Source organism: Giraffa tippelskirchi, chromosome 6 (assembly GCF_054371585.1).
Source record: "Giraffa tippelskirchi isolate mGirTip1 chromosome 6, T2T-mGirTip1v1.2.pri, whole genome shotgun sequence".
Lineage (NCBI taxonomy): Eukaryota > Metazoa > Chordata > Mammalia > Artiodactyla > Giraffidae > Giraffa > Giraffa tippelskirchi.
Genome location: NC_137280.1, coordinates 37955357 through 37975511, shown reverse-complemented (window position 1 = coordinate 37975511; position 20155 = coordinate 37955357).

The window sequence follows — 20155 nt, the reverse complement described above, 5'->3', positions numbered from 1 at the left end:
TGTTCTAAGGATTTAATACAAATGCATAATCTTTTCTTCTTGTTCTTGTTATTTGATTGGAATAAAATTAAGTATGCTTCTTTAAGGTTTTGTATCAGATTTTCATTTATACAGATGCTTAATGATAGCTAAAGCAAAAAAAAAATCATTGAATTAGTGTTTTTTAATATTCTGATTCTTTTATTATTTTTTAATATCCGACTCTTTGTGACCCCATGGACTTTAGCCTGGCAGGCTTCTCTGTCCATGTAATTTTTCAGGCAAGAATACTGGAGTAAGTTGCCATTTCCTCCTCCAGGAGATCTTCCTGAACCAGGGACTAAACCCACATTTCTTGAGTCTCCTCATTGTAAGGCAGATTCTTTACCACTGTACCACTTGGGGAACCCAATAATTTGCAGACTCAAGTCTATTTAAAATATGTTGCTACCAAATTTAGCTGTATTTTGAAATGCTAAATATTATAATAAATTGTCTAAAAGACAATTACAAATCTCTGCCTTACATCTTTCCCTGAAAATGTTTTATCTTGGAGTATGGCTTATTTTTGTGTTTATTTTAAAATGGAGACTGGAATCAGCCACTTAAATTATTTAGTCACCATAAATAAAAATGTAGAATAGTCACTGAAGTTGCTTTTAAGAACTTTAATAAACATAAAATGACAAGGCTATTTCTTCACTACACTCAGGATCTATGGTAAACTTTGCCTTATTACAATGAAAATGACCATACACTAGTTCACAAAATAGCATTTTTTTCAGAAGCTTTACTGGGTCAATTTTAGTCTGTCTTTGGATATCGCAATGTAATTATATATATTTATTTATTTTATGGAGTTTCCCAAATGGCACAGTGGTAAGGAATCTGTTTGCCAATGCAAGAGACCCAGGGGCCAAGGGTTCAATCACTGGGTCAGGAAGATCGCCTGAAGGAGGAAATGGCAACCCATTTCAGTATTCTTGCCTGGAAAATTCCATGAACAGAGAAGCCTGGCCATACAACCATGGGGTTGCAAAGAGTTGGACACAACTGAGTGACTAAGCACAATTTATTTATATAAATTATAAAGTATATAATCAATTCAGTTCAGTCACTCAGTCTGGCTCTAGGTGAGTGATCACACCATCGTGATTATCTGGGTCATGAAGATCTTTTTTGTACAGTTCTTCTGTGTATTCTTGCCACCTCTTCTTAATATCTTCTGCTTCTGTTAGGTCCATACCATTTCTGTCCTTTATTGTGCCTATCTTTGCATGAAATGTTCCCTTGGTATCTCTAATTTTCTTGAAGAGATCTCTAGTCTTTCCCATTCTGTTGTTTTCCTCTATTTCTTTGCATTGATTGCTGAGGAAGGCTTTCTTATCTCTCCTTGCTATTCTTTGGAACTCTGCATTCAAATGGGTATATCTTTCCTTTTCTCCTTCACTTTTTGCTTCCTGTCTTTTCACAGCTATTTTTAAGGCCTCCTCAGACAGCCATTTTGCATTTCTTTTTCTTGGGAATGGTCTTGATTCCTGTCTTCTGTACAATGTCATGAACCTCCATCCATAGTTCATCAGGCACTCTATCAGATCTAGTCCCTTAAATCTATTTCTCACTTCCACAGTGTAGTCATAAGGATTTGATTTAGGTCGTACCTGAATGGTCTAGTGGTTTTCTCTACTTTCTTCAATTTGAGTCTGAATTTGGCAATAAGGAGTTCATGATCTGAACCACAGTCAGCTCCTGGTCTTGTTTTTGCTGACTGTATAGAGCTTCTCCATCTTTGGCTGCAAAGAATGTAATCAATCTGATTTCAGTGTCGACTATCTGGTGATGTCCATATGTAGAGTCTTCTCTTGTGTTGTTGGAAGAGGGTGTTTGCTGTGATCAGTGCGTTCTCTTGACAGAATTCTATTAGCCTTTGCCCTGCTCCATTCTGTACTCCAAGGCCAAATTTGCCTGTTACTCCGGATGTTTCTTGACTTCCTACTTTTGCATTCCAGTCCCCTATAATGAAAAGGACATCTTTTTTGGGTGTTAGATCTAGAAGCTCTTGTAGGTCTTCATAGAACTGTTCATCTTCAGCTTCTTTGGCATTACTGGTCGGGGCATAGACTTGAATTACCGTGATATTGAATGATTTGCCTTGGAAACGAACAGAGATCATTCTGTTGTTTTTGAGATTGCATCCAAGTACTGCAGTTCAGACTCTTTAACCATGATGGCTACTACATTTCTTCTGAGGGATTCCTGCCCACATTAGTAGATATAATGGTCATCTGAGTTAAATTCACCCATTCCAGCATATAATGTTAATATATAAATGTCAGATACATTTAAGTATATTGAAAATTTTTGTATAAATATATTGATATCAATATATCATGATATATAAAATATACTTTCATATATATAAAATTGAGCTTTTATATATAGCTCAGTTAGTAAATAGATAGCTTAGTTGGTAAAGAATCTGCCTGCACTGCAGGAGACCCCAGTTAGATTCCTGGGTCGGGAAGATCTGCTGGAGAAAGGATAGGCTACCCACTCAAGTATTTTTGGGCTTTCCTTGTGGATCAGATGGTAAAGAATCCACCGGCAATGCAGGAGACCTGCATTTAGGATTCAATCCCTGGTTTAGGAAGATACCCTCAGAAGGGAAAGGTTACCCACTCCAGTATTCTGGCCCGGAGAATTCCACAGGCTGTATAGTACATACATATATGATATATAAATTATATTTTTCATATATATATATATAATAAAGCATGTCAGAAAACTAAAGTTATAAAAGAGTTAAAAGATAACTAATACAACTTTTGTCAGTTATTCATTCTTAAATTTTATGTTTTGCTGTTGTTCAGCGTCTAAGTCATGTCCGACTCTTTGTGACCCTATGGACTGCAGCACTCCAGGCTTCCCTGTCCCTCATATCTTCCATCTTAAAGAGGAAATAATTGACTGGGTTTTCAAGCAACAAATTTTACAAATAGCAATATCCTTACTGAACAAAACTTTGTAAATGAAATCTTTTTTTTTTTTTTGACATTGTTATTTACCTTGAAATTCCTCCAAAGCCCAGAACCATGCTTGACACAAAGAAGCAGCTCAATAAAAATGTAACAGATAAAGAAGAAAATTGAGGTCTCAATACCATCAATTGGAAGTTTGTTAACAATGGTTTTCTTTACTGATTCTGATGTGATATTTTCCTATATACTTTCAGGTACATTTTGCTATTAAGTAACTTAATTTTCATATCTGAAGGCATCTACTGATATATTTTTTTTTTTAGTTCAAAATAACATATTTTAAAATGCTTAACTTTCAGTAAAATGCCCCGGAATATTAGTTCATCTTTATTCAAAACAATCTGATGATCCATGTAGGTGGTGCTAAAAGCTTCTTGATTCATTTATCTCAAACAAGTGGCCAATTACCTGAGTTAAGTCAGTAAAATTTGTTGCTTGGTTGATTTCACTCCTGACTTAAAATGGTCTATTGTTTTGCTAGGTAGACACGAGTTTTATTTTCCACTTTCTGTATCTTTTTAAAGTATAATATTGCTTCTCTTAGCATTTTCCAACATAGTGCTAAATGAATTCTTTGGAAGAATGTACTGTGTAAATTTAAAGAATTTTTACTGTTGCAGATGACTTATTTCTGACAGGCATCTAGTTTGAGAACTCAGTAATATTCAACAAATGCAGAATTTGTTTTCACTTATTTCCCAACAAATTCAAATTTCTTTCTTCCTACAGATGTCTAGCTTGAAATCAGGGATAGAAGAACTTCCCTGGAAATTCTATCCCTATTTAAAAGCAATGCTTTTGAAGCCTTTCCTCTAGGGAATATCAAGAGTGTGTATTTCTTGCATAACTTTTTATAGCAAAGAGGTCTGCAGATTTACCTAGAATATATGCCCTGAATGAATATGTTGTACAAATAAAATATATACTCAACTACTTTCTTAGAAACAGATCTTTTCCTGTTGAATTAGGGAGAGCAGATTTGTGTTTTATTTGGAGCAATATAAAAGACTTTGAAGATTTTCAACTGTAACTGATTTATTAAAAGACTAAATTAAATGTACTTAGGAGTTAAAATATTTTCTGTATTCTAATAGTAATTGTGGAAACAATAAAATGAAAGTTAGCATTTCATTGTCACAGAGCATATTTATTAGGCATATCTTATCTGACTGCTGGGTTTATTCACATCTTGCAAAAGGGAATTTTACAATGATGATTTAAACACATAAAACAGAAATAATATTTTTATTGTGGTCCTTCAAGCTTCAGTCCATGTCTTTTGTGTAACAAAAGACAATTTGTTAAAGCCATAATGTTTATCCAATTGTAATGTTAGTTGTTTTTGTCATACATTCATATTTCTAAATTGTGAGTCTCTTGAGGAGGATAAATTCTCTTTAGACCCCATAACTAGCATGGTACCTGAGTGCCCAAAACATTTTAAATTGAATGAATGAATGAATAAAAAAAATACAGAATTAAGAGATATATCTTACCACATGTTAGGGAATAATAATACCTGCACTGTTTTGGAAAAACTTTACACATGGTGTTTAAGGAATGCAATTTCTTGCCAAATTACCTGGTTTATGGCATGCAGATTTATGGAAATTATTTTATATCTGTGATAATGCTTTACTGTTTAGCATAGGAATGTAGAAAGCTGGGAACTGATATCTGGGGTAAGACCTTCGAATAATATGAACTTTTCCACATGGTGTTGCTCACAGAATTCAAAAGGGACATGTGAAGTGGGGCCCCTACTTCATGTCCTTAATCAATTCTAATTCAAGTATATCATAGTTTATTTTAGCTGTCACTTACAAATGTTATTGGTAACCGTGTCCATATTTATTTAAATCAATCTATGTCCTCTTCTCCTCACTCTTGGGGCTAATGATATCTTTACTTCTCTCACTTTGTATTACTCCTCACACTTTTTTCAAGTACCCAGTGGTGACTTTTTGCTACTAGTTTTTCCATATTTTGCAAAAAATTCTCACAAAATTTAAATCAGTTTTGTATTCATTTAGGCCTAGGTAGGGGCTTCCTGGTGACTCAGATGATAAAGAATTTGCCTGCAATGCAGGATACCTGCCTTTGAACTCTGGATCAGGAAGGTCCCCTGAAGAAGGAAATGGCAACCCACTCCAGTCTTCTCTGGGAAATCCCATGGACAGAGAAGCCAGGCAGGCTATAGTACATCACATCTCAAAAAGTCAAGCACGACTGAGTGACTAACACTTTCACTTTTCAAGCCTAGGTAGGATTCTTATGACTAACATACAGAAGTTTTTGATGGTGAAAGGGAGATATTAAAAATAGTTTCTTATGAAATTGTTTTTGAAGAACAGTTTTTAATTTTCATGGAATTAATACAATCTAAAGATATTTATGCTGATTTCCTAAAATACAATTCTTCTCGAGCCACAGAGATTAATATATATATATAGGATTTTCTTTTTGGCAGTGTTTTCTTTATAAGTATTTGTGTTTCATATGTTTTTATTTACAACTGTCTGGATTAATCTATTTAATAAATATTTCAACCTCTTTGATATGCTAGGTATCATTTTAAGTCCTGAAGGTACTCAGTGAGTGAAAACAAAAAAGAAATGGTCTTCACCGAGCTTGAATTCTTGAGAAGGAAAACAAATAATAAACAAGATTAATAAGTAAAATATATATTCACAGTTATTATGATGTAAAAGCATTAAGGAAAAATAATGCATTTTTTAACTCTTGGTGTATCTTCGACTTCCTTCCAGACTCTATAATTTTATGTTGTTCCAGAGCTCAGAAACTAATTTGTGATATTTTTTCTTCCTTTCAGGAAAAAAAAAATGTCTTATTATCTTTAAAAAGCACTTACCAAGAGATTTTACAGGTAATAATTTTAGCCTACTGTGGTATGAGTAGATAGAATATGATATGGGGTTTGGGACAGGAAAGAGGTCATGGCAGGTCAAGTGTCGCTGCACAAATCACATAGTCCATGGGTCTTCCAATATGGAGGACGCAATCTAATACCTCAGTGGTCATTTGCAGGGCATTGCTGGAAAAAAACAAAAAACAAAACAAAACTAATGATAATATAGAACTGATTTAAAGCAAAATTAAGTGGCACTCCTAATAGAGATTTGGTGCTTAACTTCATTATATCTAATCTAATTGTTCTGATAAATCAATAGGTTAGGCATTGTTACCACTTTAGATGAGATTTTGAGGGGTAAAACACTATCCTCATTCATTGGTTAGGTGCAGAGTTAAAATTAGCACAGAAGTCTGCTTGATTCATTCCTACTCTTTTCTCCTGAGAGCCGGACTATCTTACTGTTCTTAACTCCTATTTCTTATTTTTTATTAGTAAGTCCTTGAAAATTAGTGTTTCCTAAAGACTACTCCATTGAAAAATTAGTCCTAAGGAACATTGAAAAGAGTTTTTTTAAAAAAGTTATTTGAAGTAAAATATTTGATTAATAATGATTAAAGATAGTTTTTTAGCTTTAATATTTCCCAAAATATTTGGTATATAAATATGCTAAGGAATTGCCAAAAATGTATAGAACATCATTTAAATGAATCCCACATTTTTATGAGTATAAATCTCTTTTTTTGTTTTTGGGTGGAATATTCTGAGATCGGTGTACTAAAGAACATAATTATCATAGTGCTCTTTTAAAACAAGGTTTTCCTAGAAAATGCTAGCTAATGATCAGCAATTTAGAAGACTGATTCCAGGATATCACCTTTATTTCCACTCTAGTGTTTAGTTATTATCATAATTATGGTCTCAAACTTGCCACATTTTTAGAGAAACAACAAAGAAAATGTGAATATAATTAACTTCATATAAAATCAACAAGTCCCAATTAGTTGTAATGACAAATTCTAACATTCTTGAATAGAAAACACTAAATCCAAAATAGAATTAATATAGGCATTCTACCACATTGCTGACCATTGATGGATATTGATCACAACATTGTCATCATATACGGAAACTACTAGGCTGCATACCATCACTTCAGATTATTTGCATAAAATATATATTTACGTTAATATGTGCACTGTATTTCATGTGTCAACTTTCAGCAATGTTTTGAAAATGCAATCACATATGTAGAAATATTTGAAAACAATAAGTAGCAACACTGGGGCAGCTACAGAATTAAAATCTATCTGGAAACTTACCTGTAAACCATGTTAATTTTCCATTGACAAAATTTCTCAAATTGGACAATAATGCTTTGATTTTTCCCCCCACAATGTTTTCCATACTGCACTTAGTTATATTTTTTGCATCAGGTATATTTGTATAGTTAAAAAGAAATCAAAATTAGAATAAGTCAATTAATCTCTTGAATTATCACTGACCACTTGTTATCAATAGTAATGTGCAAATACTTTCCTAATTCATATTTTCATCCCTTATGTCTATGGCTCACTTTGTTCATGGCATATGCTGTTGCTGTTATAATTCAAAGTATGTCACTTCAGCCAATCTGGGCAACGGTCTTGAAACATTGAAGGGATCAACATCATTCAAGAAGACCGTATACAGCAGGTCAATAATTTAGGAAATGATTTTCTTTGTAGAGGGCTTCCCTGATGACTTAGACAGTAAAGAATCTGCCTGCAACGTGGGAGATCGAGGTTTGATTCCCAGGTCTGGAAGATCCCTTGGAGAAGGAATGGCTATCCACTCCAGTATTCTTGCTAGACTATGTGATATTTCTTATTTGAAGCAATCCTTATTTACTGTACAATGTATACAAATAAGATTGGTTTTAAATTTGTGATTGTCTAAATTTCTAACTATGAGCTAAATTTGTGGATATTTTAAGAATTAATAAGAGAAAGGTATTTATTTCAGAAATAGCATCAATTAGAGGGGCCACTGACTTTCAAAGGATAGGTATAATTGTAATAATACTGAATAGAATACGACTGTATTAAATAGAATGTGGGGATTGGGTGATACAAGAAATGGCTACTGAAATGTAGTATTTTTCTACACTTTTATTCAAGACTTAGATTAAACCCAGCTCATTTGTGATTGAGAGCTATCTGATGATAGTTGGTATTCTCTAGGAAAAATTAATTGAGGGTCAATGTTTTATTCTGAGTAAAAAGCAGGACTGGACCTTCTGTATCTCTCAGCAGGATTCTGGGAAAGCTTGTCTGAATCAGTCTATTTTGAAGCTATATTAACAGAGATTATGTTTTAGGAGAAACTAGAATGGATTTGAACACTGACATGCTTTTCAAAAAATATGTTTCCTACAGAAAAAAAACACCTATGTATAAATTGTTTTCCCTATGTTTTTTATCTCCTTCAGAAATACTTTTAATTTGGAACGGTGTTTGTCTTTTTTAGGCACACCTAACTGTTTTCCTTTTTGCTCTTTTGACATATTTTAATAAGGTTGTGTAATAATAGGTACATTTTTCTATAATGAAGGTTAGATTTATTTTTCTTAAAATACAAAATGTCTTTTTTTACCTTAGAAAATAACACACATTTTCTTAAAAAAATGTTTGATTAGTAGTAAAGTATTGTTTAAATATAGTGCAAATGTACTAACCAGTGACGATTATCATATATTTCAACGTTTTAATTACAAAACAAAAAGTGTGTGTATGTATGCATGAACATATACACATGAGTATTAACCATTCAATGTAAAACATTACTTATCATCAATGGGTTATCTTCTGACGTTGCACTGGAATAGAACTATAAAGTAAATAATGAATTGTGGAATGCAGCCAGGCTTGCAGAAAATAACTATTTGAGGGATGGTGCATGAACAGAAAGCTGTAATTTTGACAGGTGGCAAGGTGTCGTGTCACCAAGCCTTTCTAAAGCCTCATATCTCATACCTATTGATTAATGGCTCTAATTAAGGAATGAAATCAAGCATGTGAAGACAGGGGATCGCTTTAGGTCCTTGTTTGGTAGTTTTCTCTTCCTGGCACACAACTCATCCATCTAAATATCATGCTTTTTCATTTATTATTGCTGTATGGTATCACAAAAACAGTAGAAGGGGTGCATTCTGATCTCATCTTGATCATGCAAAAATGTGAATTGGCAAAGGCTGAAGTAAGAGAACTTGCCAGAATATCATTTGAATGAGTACCGCTGTGGCAAAGTACTGCACTTTCTAATGCTTTGATGGGGATTTGGGACATGTTCAATGGCCTTTGAAATCAAGCTATTATATTAGTTTACATTCTTGGACTTGATCTTGCAAAGTTCTTACTTACAAAGCTCTCAAATTGACTATTTTAATTTCAAATATTTTGGTAAGTTGATAACAAAAACCCCTTTAAGAATAGCAGATGGCATTGGGATAGCAGAGAAGAAAAAATAAAACAGGCTATATTAATGAATCTTAAAGAATATCAGTTATGCCACAACTGTTCCCTCCCATATGGTTTACTAACAAGACCCTGAATCTGACATTGTGCTACACAGCTAAGCAAGTCCCAGAGGATGTTCCTGATTCTTTGGCCCCACATTAAAATGTTGTCTCCCTAGCACATATTCAGCATTAGGCTAGTTGCAGAGAGCCACCAGCTGGAACCTGTAGTATACATGGCAAAATATTCTCTCATCTTTGTAAATCATAAGATAAAATTGTATTCTATGTCTCCCAGTCTCCAAGAAACTTTTATAATATTTTAAAATGTTACATGTAATATTATTAACAAATTAATACTTCAGTGGCATTAAACATAATTATGTAGTTCTACAAAGGTGTTTATCCATGTTACATAGATTTTTAATCATGTGCCATGTAGATTGAAGTGTACAATTCAAATAAAGTGAGGTTAATTCTTATGGTTTAGCAAGAAGAGATTTTATTTAAAATGTTAATGTATATTTCCTCATTCACTATTTGACTTTGGTGTCTTATAACATAGATGCATAAGATTATTTTGTTCTAAGATGCTTACTTAACTACATGCCCAGCCAGTTTTAAAGAGAGATTACATGTATATTGAAACAGTCTCAAATGCTTTATTTTATCATAAACTCTATACTCATATTTTTTCATAGAATCATAGTTTAGAACATATTAAAGAGTTTTAAAAGATTAATATAACGGTGGATACTGTCAACTTTTCCAAAGTGGGATAACTCTTTTGCCTTTTACTCAAGAAAAATAATATAGTTAAGTTGCACCAAAATTAAATTAAACTATTTTAAAAGTATAGATAGCTGAAATTATTAAGGACATCTCATATATTTGGATTTTCTTTACTTGAACTTTAAAAATTGGAAAATGACTACAAGAGGTTAGTTTTATTTTTCTCAAGACTTATTGATTATTATGATGAGATGTTAGATGAGATTATTAGATATATGATTCATATTTATTCAGGTATATGTATGACCACAGAAAAACATGCAGTGCCTTTAGAGATTAAAGATGCTTTTCTTTCTACATTTTTTCAATTAATTTGCTTTTACTGCTTTTCATTTATTAATTTTACACACTATCTTATCTCATTTTAAGAATTTTTAAGACAGAAGTAGTGATAAAATCATTGCTTACTGAAGCAAGTAGACATTGAATCCAGCTATGCACATTAGAAAGATGTTACACACTGCATACTTTTAATAATGATCATTTAGAAGATAATTTTAGCATCCACACAAGGGAAAAATGGATTTTTGATGAGTTCTTATATGACCATATGTGGTATTAGTCAGTGTGAGGTATTGCTAGCAAGCTCATTGCTTTCAAAAATCAAAGTTAAATGGTTCATCTATCATCAGAATTTGTGTCTGGGCGACTTGTCTGAACATCAGTATGATTTATGGTTTGAATTGGAGGAGTCAACCATGCATGTTTCTTAGTTTATCGTTTTATGCTGTCTTCAATTAAATGTCTATAAACACAGTGATGGCTTTATGACATTGTCCATCAATAAAGACTATCAGATTTTGCATGAGAATATGTAATTTTCAGAAAAAATAATGACCTTTTGACTTCTATGTGCCCTGTTCTTCCTATTATATACATGTATATATAGCATTGCTTTGCAGAAAACTTTATGATCCAATTTGCCATATGAAACAATTACTTATTTTGTAGAATAGTTGTAATTATTATTTGACTTTTTAGAAAACTTAATTATCAAATTATTATAATTTTAGCTGAGGTTAGAGCTCTTTTGTACACTGTATCATAAATGCTTTCATGAGAATGCCAAAAAGAAATACAGGACATGTGTGAATATTTGCTTACATGCTGATTCAATATTTGATTGTTTTATGAAATCAAAAGAGTTAAAACAGGTTTTTGCTAAGAGAAAATAATGTATATGATAAAATTAAATTATTCCACACAAAGGATGAATCCTGGAAAATCTCGTGTTTTCATTTTCTCCAGGACATTGAATAATGATACTTTCAGTCTTCATATTTATGAATGTGATGTATAGTATTCACACTGGCAGCTTCTGGAGTTTGAATCATTTTCTGTGTAGCTCTGCCCTGATAATGCTGTTGACAGCAATGCATTGTAAAAAAGAATTAGTATTCTACTTCTTAAAGCTATGTTGAATATCTTTTCACTATATTTTCTAATAAAAATACAATGTAAAGGTTTTTATATAGTAAATCATCTGCATGTAATTTAAACACAGGAGAACAGAAATGAGACAATTAAGGTAGGCTTAGATATAAATTTCAACAAATACAGCTTTACATGTACATAATGGTTGCATATATGTGGTTTTCATGGTATTGAACAAATTCTTTCCTCCTCTCATATAACAAAAAATAGTGCGTATGTGGCAGGTAAGTGAGGTCACCAACCAATGCTTATCAAGGTTCACGTCACAGTACTGGGAGTACATTGAGATCCATGCACAGCCATGGATTGAATCTCATATGTCATTATGCATTTTAAAAAATGCATTTTACTTCTGTACTATAAATTAACAGCAGTTGAATCTATGCATAAATTGTCTAGATATTGAAATTAAAAAATGACCTTTGACCTCAATTATCTAGATAATTCAAGAAAGTGAAAATTACATATAGGAATGAAACTACTAGATGGTATTGCAAATAGTCAAAAACATCTGGCTATTTATGAGGAATATTTTGCATGTTTTAGATTCTGCATTTTTGGAAACTATAAGTGGTACAAAAACTCTATGGTCCATATACAAATAGTTATAATTATTCAAATTTTTTTATTGTTATTAAAATAGGGTTGGTGTGCTACCAATGCAATTATTATCATCAAATAGTCTAAATCACTGCAGACATATTCTGGAAAACTGAGATTTCTGGGACATTTCTAAAGTTTAAAATTCTTATTTTGATCATACCTCCAGGAAAATGTTATCAATATTAAAGACTTTTTAGGAGATGATCTGTATTGACTGACATTTCTTTAACTTTTCACTGTTTTCCAGAGTATGGTCTGTGGGTATATTCTCCAGGTCCAATTGTTCTGGGAGAATATTTCATTTTTATTCTTTTGACGGCTAATATAAGAACTAATTATTAATAAAAATATATGATTTAAGGAACACAACTGAAAGCTATTCATAAAAATGTTTAAGTTTCTTGACCATTGTTTCTCAGACTTGAATCTGAATAATTTTTTCAGGAATGGAATATTTTTTCACCTTAAAAGAAGAACTTGCACTCTTTGATTTAAAGAAAAGATGCTAAGTAAATTTTTCTTCTTTTTAAAATATTACTTAAAAATATGTATGGTTTAAGGTATAAATAAGCCTGAAAGGGATGGATTTAAAATAGTCATGCTATTGTTAATCAGTAAATTTTCCAAATATCCAAGTTTCTGTTTTATGGTGTATTTTGAAAGAAATGTGTGTTATGATTAAGAAAAATAAGTTCTTGCCATTTGGGAGCTAAAATATCAAATATCCCCTTTTTGTTTTTAAGATAGTTACTTGTTTTTCTAATAATATAGGTTCACTACTAAATTGTTGAGAAGTTTTAAAGTGTGTAAATTCTTAATTACTTTAAGCTACCTTGTGTGTGTGTGTATGTTTGTTTGTGTGTGTGTGCCTCTATGTGAACAGTTGAGATACTTTTATTTATAATTATATGATCTTTTCTTAACATATGGTCACATACTTATCTTGTTATCAAAAATTCTTCATAAAAGTCATCTTATAGTTTTTTTGTACCTTATAAGTAATCTGGCCATAAACTAGTCAATCAATTTTTTATTCCTATTCTTTTATACGCTTTCATTTTTTTATATTATAAAGCTTCAAATGAACACTTCTATAGATAGCTCTTCATTTTATCTTATTGTTTTTCCATTTATTTATTTAGAAAAATAATATAATGCTATGTAATCATGACAAGAATACTTGGTCAGATATATATAAATATACAGTGATAACTGTTTTGAGTACATTTTTCGTAAAACAACATTGCTGATTTGTAAAGAAATTTTAGATTTTTTTCCAAGAGTCAAAGAAATGTTCTCCAGATATGGAGAATTTCTGAAAATAATGGATTTTAGTTCATCTTAATGTAAAACCTTTAACTGTCTTTAGCCATTTTTGTATAGTCTCAATACTAACTAGGAGAACTTATTTTAACGTTTTTGTCTTCCCCCTCTGCCTGTTCTTATTTTATGGTACTCAAGATGGTTTAAATGTATTTATGACATTAGGCTACTACTCTCTCAGTTAAAGAGTGCCTCTTTCAGTAATGTGAACATGAGTAGCACTCTTCATAAGGTAATTTTGAATCAATGTAATCGTGTAAGTACCAGTAACTCACACCATACATTTTCAAAACCTTAAGCAAGTGAAACTCGCTCCACACTCTATCACATCTATGTCTATTGAACTAATAGAAGATCCAAATGAAAATATTTCCATCATTAATATGGATGAGGTATCAGCTTAGAATTTAAACTAAAATATTTGCTTTAAATAGAAACTGTTTTTCTAGAATGATTTGGTTGCTAAAGAAGTGAAGCAGAGTCACAATTTGGAAACATTTAGTTTTGTTCAGTCTGTTTTAAAAAGGAACTTTTTATATAATTTCAGGTAAAGAGTAACAGTTTTTATATGTGTGAATATGTAGACATAGGTAAAATAGATACTCTTGAAAGACCACCTTTTTTTGTTGGTCTTAATCCATTATCCAGAACATACTTTTCAAATAAGATTCATTATCAGTTGATTTTTCTATTGGAAATTTACATAAAAGAACAAATCAATAATAAGGATTCCTAGGTATCAATTTATGTATTGCACATTCTTACTTTAAGAGTTACTAGGCTGCTAAAAATAAGTGACCCAGAATAAAATTGTTTCAAAAATGGTGTGACACTAAAAATAATATTTTTACTATATCATAAAGAGAGCTACTTTCCCATTAAGAGCATTCTGGAAAAACGTGTTTTGTTTCTTGGTTTCTTTTGTGTGTGTAAGAGAAATCTTGGAAAATTAGGCTGTAATGTGTCTGTTCGGCTATATTGATCTCTTTATTAAGCTCAGCTGTTTCTCCAACTTGCCTCCAGTCTCTTCATGACTTTTATATCAAGCACAGACTTTAAATATGCACTTCTGTGTTGAAATTTTAATATGCAATGATATTGTAGTTGATTCAGCCATAGGGGATGCATAAAACAACATAGAAATTATGTGATTACAGAGGCAGAACTAACCCTTAGGAGAAAGAATTGTTTTAGAAAAGTTAGCCATGTTCTCTCAGTTTAGCTTCAGGTTCATAATATGCAAAGTCCTCCTATTGTTTCCAATGAGAAAAAAAAAAAAAGAAGGAGAGCTTTGTTTTTATGGTGTAATATTAATGTTCTATTTTCTTTAGTTTAAAACTATTTCAGTGCTGTGACGGTGGTTTTGTTCTTCTTGGTTTCTGGTAGGACTTGGTGTAATAAGAGGGGTTTATTTCATCATATTTTATTTCTGTTGTTTTGTGGATGTCCACAATTTTGGTCATTTATCTTCAAGAAAAATGTATAAATATTTTCAAAATCATAATGCTCTGACTACTGTCAGAAAAGAAAACATTTGGAAATAGGCACAGATGGATACCATTTAGTTTATGAAGAGTATGACTTTAGAAGTTCTAGTTCATGATACCCAGGAGGAAAATATGTTTATAAATAGCAGTGATTTGATTTGCCACATTTTGATACAGGTGTACCTCTTGTTATTATGCTTCACTTTATTGTGCTTTGCAGATACTGTTTTGTTGTTGTTGTTGTTGTTGTTACAAATTGAAGTTTTGTGGCAATCTTGTGTTGAACAAGTCTATCGGTACCATTTTTCCAGGAGCATTTGGTCACTTTGTGTCTCTGTGTCACATTTTGCAAGGGCAGTTCAATATCCACAGATCAACCAATGTGATACACCACATTAACAAATTGAAGAACGGAAAGGTAAAAACTATATGTCCAAATTAATTTACTTCATATAACTCACTGAGAAGGCAATGGCACCCACTCCAGTACTCCTGCCTGGAAAATCCCATGGACGGAGGAGCCTGGTAGGCCGCAGTCCATGGGGTCGCTAAGAGTCGGACACGACTGAGCGACTTCACTTTCACTTTTCCCTTTCATGCACTGGAGAAGGCAATGGCAACCCACTCCAGTATTCTTGCCTGGAGAATCCCAGGGATGGCGGAGCCTGGTGGGCTGCCGTCTATGGGGTCGCACAGAGTCGGACACGACTGAAGCGACTTAGCAGCAGCAGCAGCAGCAGCAGCATATAACTCAGTCTAACTTAATGTTTTGACTTAGCGGTTGCAGTTGAAGATAACATAAAAGTAGTTCCTACTATACTGACTCTAACTAGATGTTTGGAAAGATGGCTAGCTGCGTGTAGGGTGACCAAGAATTTACTGGTTGGTTTGGTACAACTTACTTAAGAGTTTGAATATTTGTGCTCTTCGACTCTTGATTACCAAACAAAGAATGGGTCTCAGAGGCTTTATGGATCCAGGAAATACTTTTCAAAACAGAATAATGACAGTGGGAGGTAAGCATGATTTATATAGGTTATCTCTTGTAATCTGCACACCTCAGAAAAATAGATAGTTTTAATCTAACAGCATGGACACTGAACCTGATGTCTAAAGGCATTGAAACAACTCAAAATCAAATAGCTGGCAAATGACTAAACTGCTCTGAGTCTTAAGATCTTAGATGAAACCTTCCAATCTTTGCTTCCCTTTTCTCTCCTCATAAGCACATCTAGATACCAGTTAGATAACAAAAGATAAAAGCAAAGTGAGATGATACCATGTCAAACATTTCATTTTACTGTACTTATGATATTTTCTTTGTTTTGAGGTTCCTATGCCTATCTATTTATTTATCTTCCAGGTCTCTTTGATTTCAAAATAAAGCTTACTCTTTAACTCCCTGGAAAGGAGTCCTAGCTTTATCCAAGCCAGAAAGTATATTATTATCTCTTGTATTTGAAACCAAGGAAAGGTTTATTATTATAAAGTGGTTTATTATTATAAAGTAGTTTGTAAATATGAATAAGAACACTAAACAATCCTTTATATGTAAAGTATGTGCCGTGTGGTTAGTCATTTAGTCATGTCCAACTCTTTGCAACCCCATGAACTGTAGCCTGCCAGGCTCCTCTGTCCATGGGGATTCTCCAGGCAAGAATACTGGAGTGGGTTGCCATATCCTCCTCCAGGAGATTTTCCCAATCCAGAGATCGAACCCAGGTCTCCTGCATTGCAGGCAGATTCTTTACCATCTGAGCCACCAGGGAAGCCAAAGAATACTGGAGTGGTTAGCCTATCCCTTCTCCAGGGAATCTTCCTGATGCAGGAATTGAACTGGGACTCAAACTGGGATCTCCTGCAATTCAGGCAGATTGCTCACCAGCTGAGTTACCAAGGAAGCCCTGTCTGTATGTAAATTATGTATATCCCTGAATTTATTTACTTTCACAGTTTTTATACATTTATAAATTGTAGTGTTAGCACTACAATGTCTACATATTCTCCAATTCATTCACTCAAAAACTATTTCAGTATCTGTAATTAGCCACGCAGAGATCTGGGTGCTGGGAACACAGCAGTGAACCCCTCTTAGGGTTCTGGTAAGCACCCCTTCCCTTGTAGCTTCAGGTTCAGGAGTGATATAAAGGACTTCCTTTCTCTTGCAGACACTCAGTTACTGTATTCACTTCTTCTATCCCAGCCACATCTTTGTAATAGTCTTTTAACTTTTATACTAAGCTTTCTCTGTATTATCCACTTAGAATATGTCATCTGTTTTCTACCAGGACTCTGGCTAGTGAAAATACATAGCACACTAACTGATAATGTAACAGATGGAATTGTCTGCCATCCTACTGGAAGAGCAAGGAAGAGCAAAGAAGAGGTCAAGAAAATAATGTAATTAGAGGTGGGCAAAGCTTTTCTCTTTCTTCTTTTAAATTCATGATTGGAAGGGATCTGACACATTCTCTGATACTAGCAAGAGGATAAAGCCTTGGGCTAACATGTTATTGGCTAATGTTTCATCTGTAGTTCCCTTTTAATTAATAAAAAAGAGCTTTCTCTTTCACATGGGTAAAACTGAATACAATATTAAGAATGTCAAATATAATAGTAAGAATTGTGAGAATTTATAAATATTCCTTAGTATCTTTATCAAAGATTCCATTGAAAGTATAATGATGACTGCCTCTATCATGAACTTTTAAAATGATAATCTCAATGATATTTCTACTTATCATCTTAACATAGGAGTAGAAGTTATTTAAAAGTATTTTCAGGTGGACTTGTCACTTCTGTTTTTAATTCATTCATTCAACAATTTTGACCAGGAACCCAGGTTGGCAGTGAGGATTGAAAGTAAGGACTCTGACATCAAAGTCTTCATAATCCATTAGCATAAACAACAAAGAAAAGTAGTTAACACAATGCAGTGCAGTGATTATTATATAATGGTTAACACATAGAATGCCATGGAAGTAGAAGGAAGACCTAAGAGGTACTTGAAAATATCAAGAAATGAAAAATTAGTTTCAGTGAATTGAGTTGATGGTGACTAAACAGTTAGAGGAAGGAGATATATTACTTTGAAATACCTTTTATGAACATATTTCATTTATTGAAAATAAATGTTTCACCCGAGAGGCCATTAATACAGGATTGTTTGAAAGAACTATAGTATATCCACTCGATGGTAAAGCTGTAAAGGGAACAAGGAACATTTGTGTAGACCACTATTAGTTGAATTCCAGGATATATAATTTGGTAAAACAAAATAAATAAATAAGGCAGAACTGTGTAGATCATGCAAACTTTCATTTGGGAAGGAAGAAGGTAAATGTAGTTAAATAAATAATCAGTGGAACAATAAACTGAACCTTCTTAAAAATAATTCTCTGAGGATGTTTAACCACACAGAGAGAAATGATTCTAAATGACTTACATGGTGGAACAAAAAAGGACTCCAAAGAAACCTTAACCTGCTTATAGTAATTGTATTTTAAGTTATAACATAGTTACTGTAAGTCTTAAACTGTTATGCCATGATAGAGCAAGTGATTATTTATGTTAATGTCACCAGGAATCAAGAATTTTAGCAAAAGAAAAACAAAACCAAAAATCAAGACTTTATGTAAAACTTGGTATTTATAAATTTAAATTGACAACCGGTATGATTACTTTACATATCTTCTCTGGATATCTTTTACTTCAAATCAATGGTGGTCATGTTGGTTTAGTCACTAAGTTGTGTCTGAACCTTATGATCCCTTGAACTGTAGCCCCCCAGGCTTCTCTGTCCATGGAATTTCCCAGGCAAGAATACTGGAGTGGGTTGCCATTTCCTCCTCCAGGGCATCTTCCCCACCCAGGGATCGAACACACATCTCCTGCATTGCAGGTGAATTCTTTACCGCTGAGCCAACAAGGATTCTTATATAAAGACTTAAAAGCAATTACCAACCTAGTAACATAAGCATCCCAGGTTCCAGACTGTGGTCTTCAAACATTTTCCCCCAAAGATCTAAGAATATTTATGGAAATGGCTGGTTCCTGGTATAGGACAATGAACATTCAAGATGATACTAGATCATCTTGTTGCATTGAAAATGAGAAAACTATCAAAAATTCCTAATTCTACCAAAAAGATGGAAGCCCCAGTGTTCTAAAAAGGCCATATATCTGTATGGGCTCCCTTTTATTGTCTGTCCACCTGTGTACTGAGAGTTGTAACTGTTGAATGTGGGATATGAAATAACAGTGGGAAAGACTGGCTACTTAATTTGCAAGGCTCAGTGAAAGATTAAAATATGAACTTATGTTCAAAATGATAGAAATAAAAAGAAAAATATTGCTAGAGGTACTAAAAAATGGAACATATTTTTTCTTCTAAAGAAAAAAAAGGTTGAAGTTAATTTGAGGTGTCTAACTCTGCTCAAAAGATAGAACAATTTGAGCACCAAAATAGAAATAATTGCAGCTTGTTGAAAAACAGAAAAGTATTAAAATCTTTATCATAATTTGACATTAAAAGTAACCCTGATTGGTTACTCTTAGAAACTGCTAGGAGACTAATTGTTATTCTGAAAACTAGCGACTTAGCAGCAGCAGTGAATAAAAGGATAGAGGGCAACATTTATTCTGCCTCCTATAAAATAGCACCTGAAAGTAATCAAATTATTGACAATGGGAAATGTTTAATAAAAGAATGTCAGCTGATACATAAAGGAAAACCATATAAGGTCATCATTTTATAATCCCTAATAAAATAATGTATTTAGGTTATAGTGGCTGATAGAATTCTTGGGAGGAAAGCTGATGGGAAACTTTAAATCTAAACATATTAATCAATCATAACATTGTGTATATGTTTATGTATATATATACATGTATGTCGGAGAAGGCAATGGCAACTCACTCCAGTACTCTTGCCTGGAGAATCCCATGGAGGGAGGAGCCTGGTAGGCTGCAGTCCATGGGGTAGCTAGGAGTTGGACATGACTGAGCAAGTTCCCTTTCACTTTTCTCTTTCATGCACTGGAGAAGGAAATGGCAACCCACTCCAGTGTTCTTTCCTGGAGAATCCCAGGGAGGGGGGAGCCTGGCGGGCTGTGGTCTATGGGGTTGCACA